Source organism: Meles meles, chromosome 9 (assembly GCF_922984935.1).
Source record: "Meles meles chromosome 9, mMelMel3.1 paternal haplotype, whole genome shotgun sequence".
In the NCBI taxonomy this organism is placed as follows: domain Eukaryota; kingdom Metazoa; phylum Chordata; class Mammalia; order Carnivora; family Mustelidae; genus Meles; species Meles meles.
Window position 1 is genome coordinate 70,838,982 of NC_060074.1, and position 14,399 is coordinate 70,853,380.

Here is a 14,399-nt window from a genome sequence, read left to right on the forward strand (position 1 = left end):
TCACCATTAAGATTTTGGCTTGTATAGCAATACTTTTCAACCTATGGGTGTAAATAAGAAATGTTTACTATGTGTAGAAATCTTAAAGTCAAACAAAAAGGAAATATGACCAACTGATTAAAAGATACAATTTTTTTAAATGAGGTCAAACATAAGTTAGGTAACATTATATCTTATGGGTGTATAGTAATACTATAAAGTATATTATATAGTAAATATAGTGTACTATGGTATAACAAAGCAAAATAAACTAACCATGGGGCATTAAATTGGAGTAAATGCTTTACTTGTAGCATTTCCTGTGTGTCATATAGACTTTACTTTAATCTGCAGCAGCATTATTCACCTTATTTTTTAATTGATATAATTCAGATACCATAAAATTCACCTTTTCAAGATATATAACTCAGTGTTTTTTAGTGCTGTTGACCCTTGAACAACTCAGGAGTTAGGGGTGCTGCTCCCCTACCAGTTGGAAATCTGCATATAACTTTTGATTCCTCCCAAACTTAACTACTGATGGTCTGCTTACCAGGAGACTTACCAATAACATAAACACTTGATAACACGCATTATATTGTCATATGTATTACACACCGTCTTCTAACAATAAAGTAAACTAGAGAAAATGAAAAACATCAAGGGCGTCTGGGTGGCTCAGTCAGTTAAGTATCTGCCTTCGGATCGGGTCATGATCTAAGGGTCCTGGGATGGGGTCCTGCATCGGGTTCCCTGCTCAGTGGGGGAGCCTGCTTCTCCCTCTCCCTCTGCCTGCCGCACCCCTGTCTTTGCTCTCTTTCTCTCAGGTATGAAACCTCTAAAAAAAGAAAATCATAGAAGGGGTACCTGGGTGGCTCAGTTGATTAAGTGGCCGACTCTTGACTTCTGCATGGGTCATGATCTCAGGGTCATGAGATTGAGCCCCACGTTGAGCTCCGTGCTCAATGGGGAGTCTGCTTAAGATTCTCTCTCCCTCACCCTCTGCTCTTCCCCCACCACGCCCCCACCCCCTGCCCATGCACGCACACACAAACACACACACTCTCTCTCTCAAATAAATAAATACATCTTTTTTTTAATTAAAGAAAATTCAAAGAGAAAATACATTTACAGTACTGAGCTGTATTTATCAAAAAAAAAATCCAGGTTTAAGTGGACCTGCAATGTTCACACCCATATTGCTCAGGGTCAACTGTATATTCAAACGAGCAGCCATCAGCACTAGCTAATTGTGGTACATTTCATCACCCCCAAAAGAAACCCTGTACCTATTAGCAAGCATTCCCCATTCCTCCCACCCTCTCCACCCCCATCCCTGGAAACCCCTAATCTACTTTGTGTCTCTGTGAGTTTGCCTATTCTGGACATTTGTACGGTTGAATCATATAGCATGTGATTTTTGGTGTTTGGTTTCTGTTACTTACCATAATGTTTTCAAGGTTCATCTGTGCTGTAGCACACATTGGAACATCATTTGTTTTTACTGCCAAATGATACCCGGTTGTAGGGATCTACCATACCTTATTCATTCATGCATCAGCAGATAGACAACTTGGGTTGTTTTTACTTCTTAGCTATTATGAATAATACTGTGAACATTCATGTTTAGTTTTACTCACTTTGAAGATTCCTATAGAAGTGGTGCCTGGGTGGCTCAGTGGGTTAAAGCCTCTGCCTTCGGCTCAGGTCATGATCCCAGGATTCTGGGATCGAGCCCCGCATTGGATCTCTGCTCCGCGGGGAGCCTGCTTCCTCCTCTTTCTCTCTCTGCCTGCCTCTCAGCCTACTTGTGATCTCCGTCTGTCAAATAAATAAATAAAATCTTTTTTTAAAAAAAAATTCCTATAGAATATCCTCAATAAATAAGGTTAGTGATTTTTCTTTTTTCTCAGTTTTTATTTTAACATTATAGATAGTTTTTTGGAAAAGAAAGCTGTCTAAAAACTGATTTCTGGAGGAAGAAATTAGGGCAATAATGAATAGTTAGATTAAGTGTGGAGTGTGAAGTTAGAAATCACAGGTCCACTTTACTAATCAAACTCATAACTCCAGGAAGATGACAAGAACATAAAAGAGAATTCAAGCTGTTTTTCAGGGGTAGGGGAAGTTTATATAACAAAACTTAAATAAAAGTTCTCTTGTTTCAAGATTTACAGGAAGTATAAACCAAATAAAATTGCCTTATTATGAAGATTTAGGCAAAGAATTCTTTCTAGCTAATTATTTAGCATTGCAAGAGGCACAGTGCTTACCTCTCCTGTCCTCTTTCTTGTTTTGAGGGTGTTTTTGTTTTTACATATAATTAATGGTCCCCAGATGTATGTGCCTTTCAGAGCTCTATCTTTTCACTTTCATCTTCCTTAGAGAGCAGAGGTTTCCAATATTTCCCCAAGCCCAAAGTTTAAAAAAAGACCAAACAATAAAGCCATGTTGACAGCACTTTTAGGAAGTTTTCCTTTTAGGTCTAACATCAGACTCTACTATGTAATTTTAGCACATCTCTCCACTCATTAATACTGACTTCAAGACCTTGTCACTACCTGAAACTGTTCTTCCTCTCAACTCTTCAATCAGGAACCTCGTGGTTCTCCCCAGCACCCGCGATGCTCAGGCATTTCATGCCCCCCTGTCCTTAAATGGGCTCTCAGGCCTTACCTCTCCCTTCAGTGTCTTAGGTTATCAGACTTCTAGCCCCTTCCTGATTCCTCTTCCTTCCTCTCACCTGGATCCCAGAATGTCAGTCACGGTCTCCCCCAGCATCTTGGATTCCCTCAGCCTGGGGCTTTGGCCTCATCAACCGTGTCAGCCATCCAGGCAGAAAGCAATCCGGTTGGACTTCTCTATTCTAGGATTACCATCCTCTGAGCCTGACCACGCTGGTGTTTCAGCTCGGCCCAGAAATTGTTTTATTCCTTCTATTTACCATATCTACTTCATACCTTTATCATTCTCCTCAAGACCCAGACTTGATCCACTATTCTCTCAGCAGAAGCAAAACCAAAACCAGAGGTAGCAGCAGGAACTACTTTCATTCCCCTCCATCTGCAAATGTGCCTGAATCTCTCCTTATCCTTACACCTTTTATCTCCATTGATCCCCTTCTCTGTACTTCTTGTACCCTTTTGACTTCTTTCAAGAACTTATTCTTGGGGCACCTGGATGGCCCAGTGCGTTAAGCATCCTGCCTTCAGCTCAGGTCATGATCCCGGGGTCTTGGGATTGAGCCCCATATTAGGGTCCCTGCTCAGTGGGGAACCTGCTTCTCCCTTTTCCTCTGCCACTCCCCCTGCTTGTGCTCTCTCTGTCTAATAAATAAATAGAATCTTAAAACAAAAAAGAACTAGTTCTTGACTTATTCTGTTGACTTCCCTCATTCATAACTTTAGGTTCCTGCATACCATTCCTCCCTTACAGTTTCTAGACAATATCCTAAAAAGCATCTCCTCCTCATTTGCCCCCTCTCTCTGGATTTACCCTTAACTTCCTAATTAATTTCCCTGCCTTCAAACAGTAAAAAAAAATTTTAAAGATTTTATTTATTTATTTGACAGACAGAGATCACAAGTAGGCAGAGAGGCAGGCAGAGAGAGAGGGGGAAGCAGGCTCCCTGCTGAGCAGAGAGCCCGATGCGGGGCTCGATCCCAGGACCCTGGGATCATGACCTGAGCCGAAGGCAGAGGCTTAACCCACTGAGCCACCCAGGTGCCCCCAAACAGTATCTTTCTCTACAATCCAATCCCTAATGCAGACAGAGAATTCAAAAACACAATTTGATTGTACCATTTCCATCATTTAAAATTTTCCATGGCTCCTCATAGTCTCTGGGACAAAATTCAAACTTTACAACATGGCAGACAAGCCCCTCAAGGTTGTAACCCCCACCTACATTTCCAGCCCCATCTCTCCACTCCCCAAAGAGCATGTTACCCTTTTGCTGCAGCAAATCCTCAGTGATTGTCACATACTTTCATGTCTCTCTGCCTCTGCCTAGAACGTTCTCTGTTATGGGCTGAACAGTGTCTCTCCCAAATTCATAGGTTGAAGCCCTTGCCTCCAGTACCTCCGAATTGACTGTATTTGGAGAGAGGGCTTTTAAAGAGGTAATTAAGGTAAAATAAGATCATAGGGGTGGTTCCTAACCTAGTGTGACTGAATTCATCTTAGAAGAGAAGATTAAGACACAGGAGGATGGCCATCTAAAACCCAAGGAGGAAGGCCTTCGGAATAAACCAACAATACTGACACCTTGATCTTGGACTTGTAGCCTCCACAACTATGAGGAAATAAATTTCTGTTATTTAAGCCTTCCCCAGTCTGTGGTACTTGTTATCTCAGCCCGAGCAAACTAATTCACCCCCATGTCTTCCTCCAGAATCTCCTTCTAAATGCCTACTGTTTAGGCCACCTAGTGCCTCCTTTAACCTCGGTGAATCTCATCTCCTCTATAAGGTCCTTTTCCTTTTAGAAGACAGCGCTTCCTAGCTGGAGTTCCATTCCTCCGGGGGGCCATGTGCTAGGCTCCAGTATATTCTCACGCCCATCAGTCACCCATGTTCTATAGGCCTCCGTTGCTTCTTTAACCTCCAAGCAGCTCAAGCAGCATGTATTGTAGATCAGACGCTCTCCGGACACCTTATACTCGGAGCAGACATTTCTTTTCCTGACAGAGACACCATCATTTTAGAAACCATCACAATTTCATATCCCTATGAAATTTTTTTAGTATCTGCCAATAGACCAACAACTTGATTCGATCTGAAAATATATTGTGTCGTAAAAATGTTCCTTCAAGAAGTTTCTGCTTATTTTAAAGATTCTTACTGTGTACAATGAATAACGCACTAATAATTCTCCACATCAAGTTTTTCAGCTCTTACTTGTAGGAATCTATGACTCTTCTAAGTGTGTTCTTAGGCGCCATGGTCAAGGACATGGAGAATTTTACATAAGGAAACAGGGAGTTGTAGAGTGTTGCTTTTTAAAGACATCCCAAAATAAAGAGTAGTCCTTTAAGATGTGAAATAGGTTACAACCTTTGCCAGACCAGCTGGAGTTCTTACAAGACTGCAAAAGGCACCGTCCTTTAAAGATAGCACTTTCTGTTGTAATGATGGAGACAGAATCCGGCGGCATGCTATCCGAGGTCAGAGGAGTAGAGAGAAAGGAGCACTGACATGTGTCTGTAGCCTCACTCATTAGAGCCAGAAAGAGCATCTTAGGCAGGCAGACAACAAAAGAGCCTATAGGAAGATCACCTCTGGCATGATGAAGGCACTGGGAAAACCGTGTGTTTGCCATGCAGTTTGAGGCTGGAGTCATCACACTAAGGCTTCATTTCAAGCGCGTTTCCCAGTGATTGTATGGCCATCCAGCTTTCTTATGACTCAATTCGAACATTGTAAAGGAAATGAGGATTCAGTACACACTCTGGCGGTGGAATTTAAGGGCAGAAATCGTATTTTGCCAGTAGAAAACAATACCTCTAAGAATCGATTCCGTAAAAACAAAACCAAAAAAAAAGAAAGACAGCTCAGGGCATTATGGAGGAAGTGTTGCCACAGATAATAATACACGGGAGACTCCACAGTCTCATTTCCATTGCTGCAAAATGTTCTGGAGCAATAAAGAAAGACTGTCCCATTTCTTGGCAGGTATCTCCCCCACTTACTGCTTAAGTGGCTGTCCTCAAACGTAGCAAAAAAAAAAATTGCTAATCTGCTCCAGTTTGACTAGCTCTGGTTCCTTGTCTATTTCCAGCGTGGCTGGTCCGTATCTTCTACCCTCTATAAAATGCAGGATCACACAGCCATAGAGCAAGACAGTGACTGAGAATGGGACAAATCATGGGCCAAGAAGTTAGACGGTCTGCCCTCATAGCTGCCAGGCTTCCTTACAGCAACAGAGATGAGATTCTTTTTTTTTTTTTTTAATATTTTATTTATTTGACATAGAGAAATCACAACTAGGCAGAGAGGCAGGCAGAGAGAGAGGAGGAAGCAGGCTCCCTGCGGAGCAGAGAGCCCCATGCGGGGCTCGATCCCAGAGCCCTGAGATCATGACCTGAGCCGAAGGCAGAGGCTTTAACCCACTGAGCCACCCAGGCGCCCCCAGAGATGAGATTCTAAGCCACGGCTCTTTCTTCCTTGGAGGCTATCGGGATCTGGTTTTTCTCTTTCACACCTTCTCTAGCTCTCACTCACCTTCAAGACACCCTATCTTGGGTGCTGTGAATTTCCACTTTAACCCCTAACTGCCAGAGACAGAGTAACTAATTTTTACATGTGGGGGAAGGGAGGCTATCTGGGGCAAATGATCCAAACTGTGGTCCTACCCAACTAACGCTTCATATGATCTTATGTTCCGCACACTTTTCTGTCCTGTTGGTCATTCTGTGTCTGTGGAAAAGACCCAGGACTCTGAACCCAGGTTTAAAGTTTAAGTGTAGGGGCACCTGGGTGGCTCAGTTGGTTAAGCTTCTGCCTTTGGCTCAGGTCCTGAGGTCCTGGGATCGAGGCCCACACTGGGGCTCCCTGCTCAGCAGGGAACTTGCTTCTCCCTCTCCCTCTGCCTGCTGCTCTGACTACTTGTCCTCTCTCCCTATCTCTCTGTCAAATAAATAAATAAAATATCTTTAAAAAAAATAAGAAAATGAAGTTTAAGTCTGTTGCCATACTTCTCTCTTCCATAGTCCTAACCACCCTCATTGCTGCCCTGCGGGAGGTTCCTCGTGGTTGGGAACAGCCCTCTCGCATCTGCCATGCTCTTTGGTTATGGTGACATTCAAACACAGTGATGTATGTAAAAGCTCTCTGTGAACTCTAAATCAGGGTACAAGTACTACTAGTCCTTTTATTACTATTGTTCTAACATCTCAGATACATGAGAAAAGGAGCCCCACAGGTCATGCATGCCTTCACTCATTTCAACCAATTGTTGACGGAGATAGAGAGATAGATAAATATATATAATATTAACTACAACTTCTTCACTTTCACTTTGTCCAAAAAACTTTTTAAACAGTTCATGTGATGTATCTCATCTCATCTTATTCCCAAAAAACATGTGAAATAGGTATTATTCCTGTTTGCCTGTGAGGAACTTGTGGCTCCCGTATAGACCCAAATCTCAACTTTTAAGTGATAGAACCAGTTCTTAGTCCAGGACTTTTGAAAATTTTCATTTTTACTGTGGTAAAATGTACAGAAAATAGAATTTACCACTTGAGCCACTTTGAAGAGTACTATTCGGTAGCATGAAGCATAAAACTCTGAGCCCTCTTTGCACTAACTCCTCAACCCCTCTCCCCCAACCCCTGGTAACCACTCTTCTACTTTCTGTCTCCATGAATTTGACTATTCCAGGTACTTCATGTGAATTGAATCACATAATATTTGTCATTTTGTGTCTGACTTATTTAGCATGTCGTCACAATTAATCCGTGTTGTAGAATGTATCAGAATTCCATTCTTTTTTAAGACTAAATAATATACCTTTGTACGTATTTTATGTTTTGTTTATCCTTTCATCGCTCCATGGACATTTACCCCAGGTCTTTGAATGGCAAACCTCTTAACCCCTAAAGCAAATTCAGTTGTTATTCTAATAGCTATTATGTTGTCAGAATGTACAAAAAGCTAAACTGTTATCCTTAGAATTTTACTCTGGGGGATTCTAGGAATCATTTAATTTCCCTAGCATGATGAGCCACTAAATATAATGGGATTTTCTGCCTGATATAATAGTATCAACTCATATTACCAAGGACAATAGAAAAAAAATCTGAATGAATCATATCATTCTAAAATTAGAATTTATTTTAGAGAATTGCTTTTGTCATTTCAAAGTTACAAATCTATTCTTTTAACTTTTAGCAAACATGACAATTGGTTCTGATCACCAATTCTAACCCAGTACAATGAGAACATTTTTTAAATATCTTTTTTTTAAGTATGCTGCACACCCAGTGTAGGGCTTGAATCCACAACCCCGAGATCAAGAGTCACATACTCTACTGACTGAGCTAGCCAGATGCCCCAATAAGAAGTGTTTTAAGTTCAAAAGAAGATAATCCAATGGTAGCATGTAGACTTAGCCTGGTACGAACTTAAAAGGCTTGCTCTCTTTTGTTTATCTATCCATAGGAGATCCTAACCCAAATGCCACAATTTGGAAGACTTCTGACAATATCATCTGGAAAACTACACATTGAACTTTCAGAAAAATGTCTTAATGTTTTTTAAACAGCATTATACTGAAGTATAAATGAAATATAATAAATCATATATATTTAAAGTATACAATTTGACAAGTTTTGACATATGTATATATCCATTCATTGTTTCACATGTTTGGATATCCAAATATTCCAGCACCATTCGTTAGAATGATTAACTTTTTTCCACTGAACTGCCTATATACTTGGTCAAAAACTCATGAGGCCTATTTCTAGACTCTATTCTCTCTCTCTCTCTCTTTTTTTTTTAATATTTTATTTATTTGACAGAGAGAAATCACAACTAGGCAGAGAGGCAGGCTGAGAGAGAGGACAAAGCAGGCTCCCTACGGAGCAGAGAGCCCGATGCGGGGCTCGGGGAGGCAGAGGGAGAAGCAGGCTCCCAGGTGAGCAGGGAGTCTGATGCAGGACTTGATCCCAGGACCCTGGGATCATGACCTGAGCTGAAGGCAGAGGCTTTAACCCACTGAGCCCCCCAGGCGCCCCTAGCCTCTATTCTCTTTAACTGATCTGTTCATCTTTGTGCCATTACACTTCACTGTTTTGGTTACTGAAGCTTTACAAAGTCTTGAAATCAGATAGTCCTCCAGGTTAGTTTTGTTTCTTTCTTTTTTAACTTGTTTTGGCTACACTAGGTCCTCTGCATTTCCACAAGAATTTTAGAATCAGTTTGTCAATTTTTATAAAATGGCCTGCTGAGTTTTTTATTGGACTTGCTTTGAATGGATGGGTCAATTTGGAGAGAATTTACATCTTAACAATATTGAGTCTTCAGGGACACCTGGGTGGCTCAGTCAATTAAACATCTGCCTTCAGCTCAGGTCATGATCCCAGGGTTCTGGGATCAAGTCCTGCATCAGATTCCCTGCTCACCTGGGAGCCTGCTTCTCCCTCTGCCTCCCTGCTTGTGCTCTCTCTCTCTCTGACAAATAAATAAATAAAATCTTTAACTAAAAACAAAAACAATATTTAGTTTTCAACCCTATGAACAAAGTATAGTTTTCCTTTTATTTAGGTCCTTAAATTCTCTCAGCAATGTTATATAATTTTTAGCGTACAGTCTTGCATGGCTTTAGTCAGAAAAGTATTTTATATTTTTGATGCTATAATAATTTTTCTCTTAAGAAATTAGGTCTTTAAATTGCATTAATTCATCTTTATGTCATATTTCAGTATACTAGAATATGGCTGGCTGTCTTGAGAACAGAAATGTTTCAATGTCGGGGCACCTGGGGAGTTCAGTCGGTTAAGCATCTGCCTTTGGCTCAGGTCATGATCCCAGGGTGCCAGGATTGAACCCACATCCCTCAACAGGGAGCCTATTTCTCCCTCTTCTTCCCTCCCCAACACCTCCAGCTCACATGTGTGTTTGCTCTATTTCTCTCTCTTGCTCAAATAAATGATCTTTTTTAAAAGAAAAGAAATGTTTCAATGTCAGGAATCTGTAAAAGTTACCATATTTCCAGTTCTACTTCTTATTGACAAGGAGTAGAATAAGTCGTCTTGGAGGACACGTTTCGCCCAAATGGCGAAGCACTGCAGTCCTTATTTATGGTTACTCCTTCCCCCAACTACAAAGAAAACATGCTTCTAACTTTCTAATTAGGAGACTCATGAAAAATATATATTCCAGTTGGAACACTGGAGCCAAGTTCTATTTTTCTGGTGAATGGAAACATTTCCAGCTTCCCACCACATTCCTAGAAGGTGCTTAACAAATATTTGTTTGGAAGGAATGAATAGTTAGCATATGGAGCACAGAAGCTCTCTCAGAAGATGCTTTCTGCAGTAGAAGGAGTCAGGACCTTCGTTTAAGCTCTGCCCTGGTTTTATAATTTAACTCAATTTATTTGCACTTACTACTTCGTATTTATTTCAAAGAACTTTTAACATGAGACACACTTGACGATGCTTAAATGTGGCTGGGAAGGAGCCAGTAGAGATGAATTGGTTAAAGTTAAGGACAGGAAAAAGCAAGAATAGTTTAAGTGAGTTCTCTGAGAAATCAGAAGAAAGTAAAGTCTAGGGCACAGATGGAGGGATTGGCCGTTCACAAGGGGAGCGGGGATGCCTCTTTCTCTGAAGCTGGGGGATAGAGGTTATAGACGTAGTGTAGACTGTTAGATGTGTTGCTAGGACATTGAAGGAATTCTGGTCTAATGGTGTCTGCTTTCTCTAGGAAGGAGAAGTAGAGTAGTAAGGAAGGAGAATAGGAAAGTTTAGTAGATGGGGGCCCAGTGAAGAAAGATAGAATCATATTCTAGACTTCTTATTAATGATAAATGTATCTTCAGGCTAGAAAATTACTCTGTTTTCTCCCCTTCGTCCACAATAACCCACCGCAAGTCTTTGCCAAAACCTTGCTAGCACCATTGAAGGGCCCAGTAGTGTCAGAGACCATGAATGAGTAAATGAAAAGTTCACCTTTAAGAAAAAAAATTCTTAGGGAATTTGCTTAAATACTTAAATACTTATATATGTACATATATAAGCATTGTGATCACTCAGTGATTGCTAGTTAGGTTGTAGGATCATAAAAAGGAAGAGGCGGGCATGTGGCTGGCTCAGTTGATAGAACATGCAACAACTCTTGACTTTGGGGTTGTAAGTTCCAGCCCCAAATAGAGATTGCTTATAAACAAAACCTTAAAAAAAAAAAAACAAAGTAAGAAGTGTTAAGAATCACTTTTGTGTTATGATTTTAAGCACAAACTAATAATTTCATTAGTAGTTTAAAACTTCAATATTACTTTCTATCATAATTTTTAGCATTTTAAAACACAGAAATGAGAAATAGTTTCATTATCCAGACTCTTCCCTACCAGTAATAAGTGGTTGATAACCACTGTTCTTGGCCATAAAATTACTCTTATTTCATCGAAGATGCATATTTTTTCACATTTTAATATCTCAGAAATCAAAATATATCATACATTTGATGTCATCTTCCAACTATAATTGGAAGTACTTTTTCCTCTTTAAAAATACATATAATAGGGGTGCGTGGGTAGCTCAGTCAGTTAAGTGTCTGCCTTTGGCTCAGGTCATGATCCCGGGGTCATGGGATGGAGACCCTTGTATGTCTATGTCGGGCTCCCTGCTCAGTGGTGAGCCTGCTTCTCCCTCTCCCTCTCCCTCTGCAGCTCCCCCTGCTTGTACTCTCTGTCAAATAAAAAAATCTTAAAAAAAAAAAAAAGCAATAAAGGCACTCCTTATAACTGCTGGTATCATAGTTCCCATGAAAGAGCCCTTTTCTTCACTCCCCCACACCTTTCTAAAACTAACAGGAAAAAAAAAAAGATTTGATGCATTCACTCTCTTTGAGGAACAAATGTTTAAGAATGTTACCTGACCCAAAGTATTTACATTTTTTTTTTATGTACTTACATTTTAAAAGAGATGGCTGAGATTAGAGAATGAATTTTACCTATCCTGTGAAAGTAAAGGAGATTTCTATCTGGGGAAAGGCCTTTGGGGACCCTCAGATCTACCATGTGGCAACTATCTGCTCCTCTGAAATAACCCTGTTTTCACCTCCTAAAAATTGGATAAACTTGGGGCACCTGGGTGGTTCAGTGGGTTAAGCCTCTCCCTTCTGCTCAGGTCATGATCTCAGGGTCCTGGGATTGAGCCCCGCATTGGGCTCTCTGCTCAGCAGGGAGCCTGCTTCCCCCTGTCTCTCTCTGCCTGCCTCTCTGCCTACTTGTGATCTCTGTCTGTCAAATAAATAAATAAAATCTTAAAAAAAAAAAATTCGGTAAACTTGTGACCAAATGAACCTGAGATTTTTACCTATAGATTTATCCAAAATGCAACTCCAAAATTCCCTGGGGAGTATAGGTATTCTACCCATTATGTTCACCAAAGCAAAGAAGACATTGTTTTAATGATCTGGTTTGGGGAATTCTTAGTCTCTAAGAATATCTCTTCATCAGGATACACTATCTCCTCTTTCCAGAAGTTCCAATACAGTCTTTGGGTAGCATTTTAAAAATGATAATGCTATTTATTTATTTATTTACTTACTTACTTATTTAACTGGAACAACATGCCCAGAGGGTCTTATTTAAAAGACGTGCATTTTCTGAAGGAAATGGGTACAGGTTTGAAGCAATATTTCTCAAATAGTGTGCTCAAGCCAACTGCGTCAGAATTACTTGGGAAGCTGGTTAAAATACAGATTCATAGGCCCCTTTTCAGGAGATAAGCCACAGAATATAGCATTTTTGACAGGCTGATTCATATGCGCATTGCAATTAGAGATCTTCGTCCTCTTTAGAGAAGCTCATTCTCTTACAAGAAGTTTTGCACAGAGCCCGGCACATACCAAAAATGAATGGCAGGGGCTTGTATTAGCTACAGCTATATAGTAAAATCACCCCAAACTTAGTATCTTATACAGCGAACATTTATTATCTCACAGTTTCTGTGGGTGAGGATTTAAGTTTAGCTGAGGGATTCTGGCTCAGGGACTCTCATAAGGTTGTATTTGGCTACAACCCTCTGAAGGCTGACTGGGACAAGAGGATGGTTCATTCACGTGGTTCTTGACAAAAGGCCTCTATTACTCCTTTTAGCTGTGTCTCCGTTCTTCCACCAACAACAGGGCCTCTCCATCGGATTGAGCGACTGCCTCTTGAGATTACCTCATGAGATGCCTCTGCTTTCCCAAGTGAGTTATTCAGGGGACAGCAAGAAGGAGACCTCAATGCCTCTTATGACCTAGTCTCCAACATCATGCCCCATCATTCCCATCATATTTCATTTGTCACTAATTCCATCCCCCTATCAAGGAGAGAGGGATTAAGTGCCAGCTCTTGAAGGAAAGAGGACTGAGGAATCTCTGGAGATATTATTAAATCACTACCCTACTAATATAATTTCCTTATGGTAGGGCAGAAAGCACTCGTAAAATGTTCCCTTTTGTTTGAGTTCTCCAGAAATGTCGGTAACTTCCTACCACCATCTGGGGGGAGAGTGGTGAGGAACTCAACCACACAGAGGCTGTTTTGTGCCACACATGACTTGCTTTTCTAATTGTGGATGGGAAATGGACCTCTCGATACTCCTCCTTCCTCTGCAAACAGGCTTTGGCTCAGCTAATGGTTTAAACAGCTCAACAACCTGCAATCATAAATGTTGTAGAACTATAGGAAGAGAAAAAAAGCTTGATGTGGGTGTTATTTTCTCCCTCTGTGGTACCACATAGCAATGGAAATGCCAAGCGGACCATCTGGAAGTCAGCACTCCATAAAACCAACGGGGATATGATAATTTGCCTTTTAATAAAAAATCCCCCATTTTATAAAAATTTGGGATCGAAAATTCCTCTAAGTAGCCTACACTATGAACACACTTAAAATGTTCATTGTAAAATCTGATTTATAGGGAGGCATGAGAGAGCCCTTCGCAGAATTCTAGGCACCTGTCAAAGTTACACAGCTTCCCAGAGTATCTAGTTTACAACCAGTAAGTAGTTCTAGCCGTGGAAGCATTGGGCTGATGCTGGCTGGTGCTGCGTTAGCTGACAATCTGGAGGGAAATTGCAATACAAGATGGCATCAAATTTTGATCTTTCTTCGAATGCCTATTGTCTGTTTTATCAAAGACATTCGATATTGACACAGTGCAGGCTATTGAGTCTCAATAAAATCTATTCTTCACTTCCTTTTACCTCATCTGCAGACTGTTGACATTTTCTTTTATTTCAACACTGATGTTTTTCTTTTACATTGGAGATTTTAGCACTGATGTTGTAATTGCTTATCACACAGCTGGCCCTGTTATGATGTTCTCGTGAATGTCCCTTCATTTTCCTGATGGTCCTGTGATCCAATCTACAATCCATTTAAAAACAAAACATTCATGTGCCATTTTATGCTGGGGCTCTTTTGGAGTTCCATTTCAGCTTCATTAATATTGATGCTGTCTGTCTCCTTGCTTATTTCAGAAGATTCTTTGAAATTAATCTTCAGAATTCACTGTGATTTGTTGCTGTTTTGTGCGTCAGCCCCAGTACAGCTTGTCTCTCGTTAATTTTGTTTTTCTTTATTTTTACGCGTCTGCTATGACTGTTCTCCTACTTGTACTACTGGTGTGTGTCAGGTCCTTTATGGAATCCTGGTTTCGCCTCTGCCTTTCACTGTGATTTTCCATCATTAGGGAC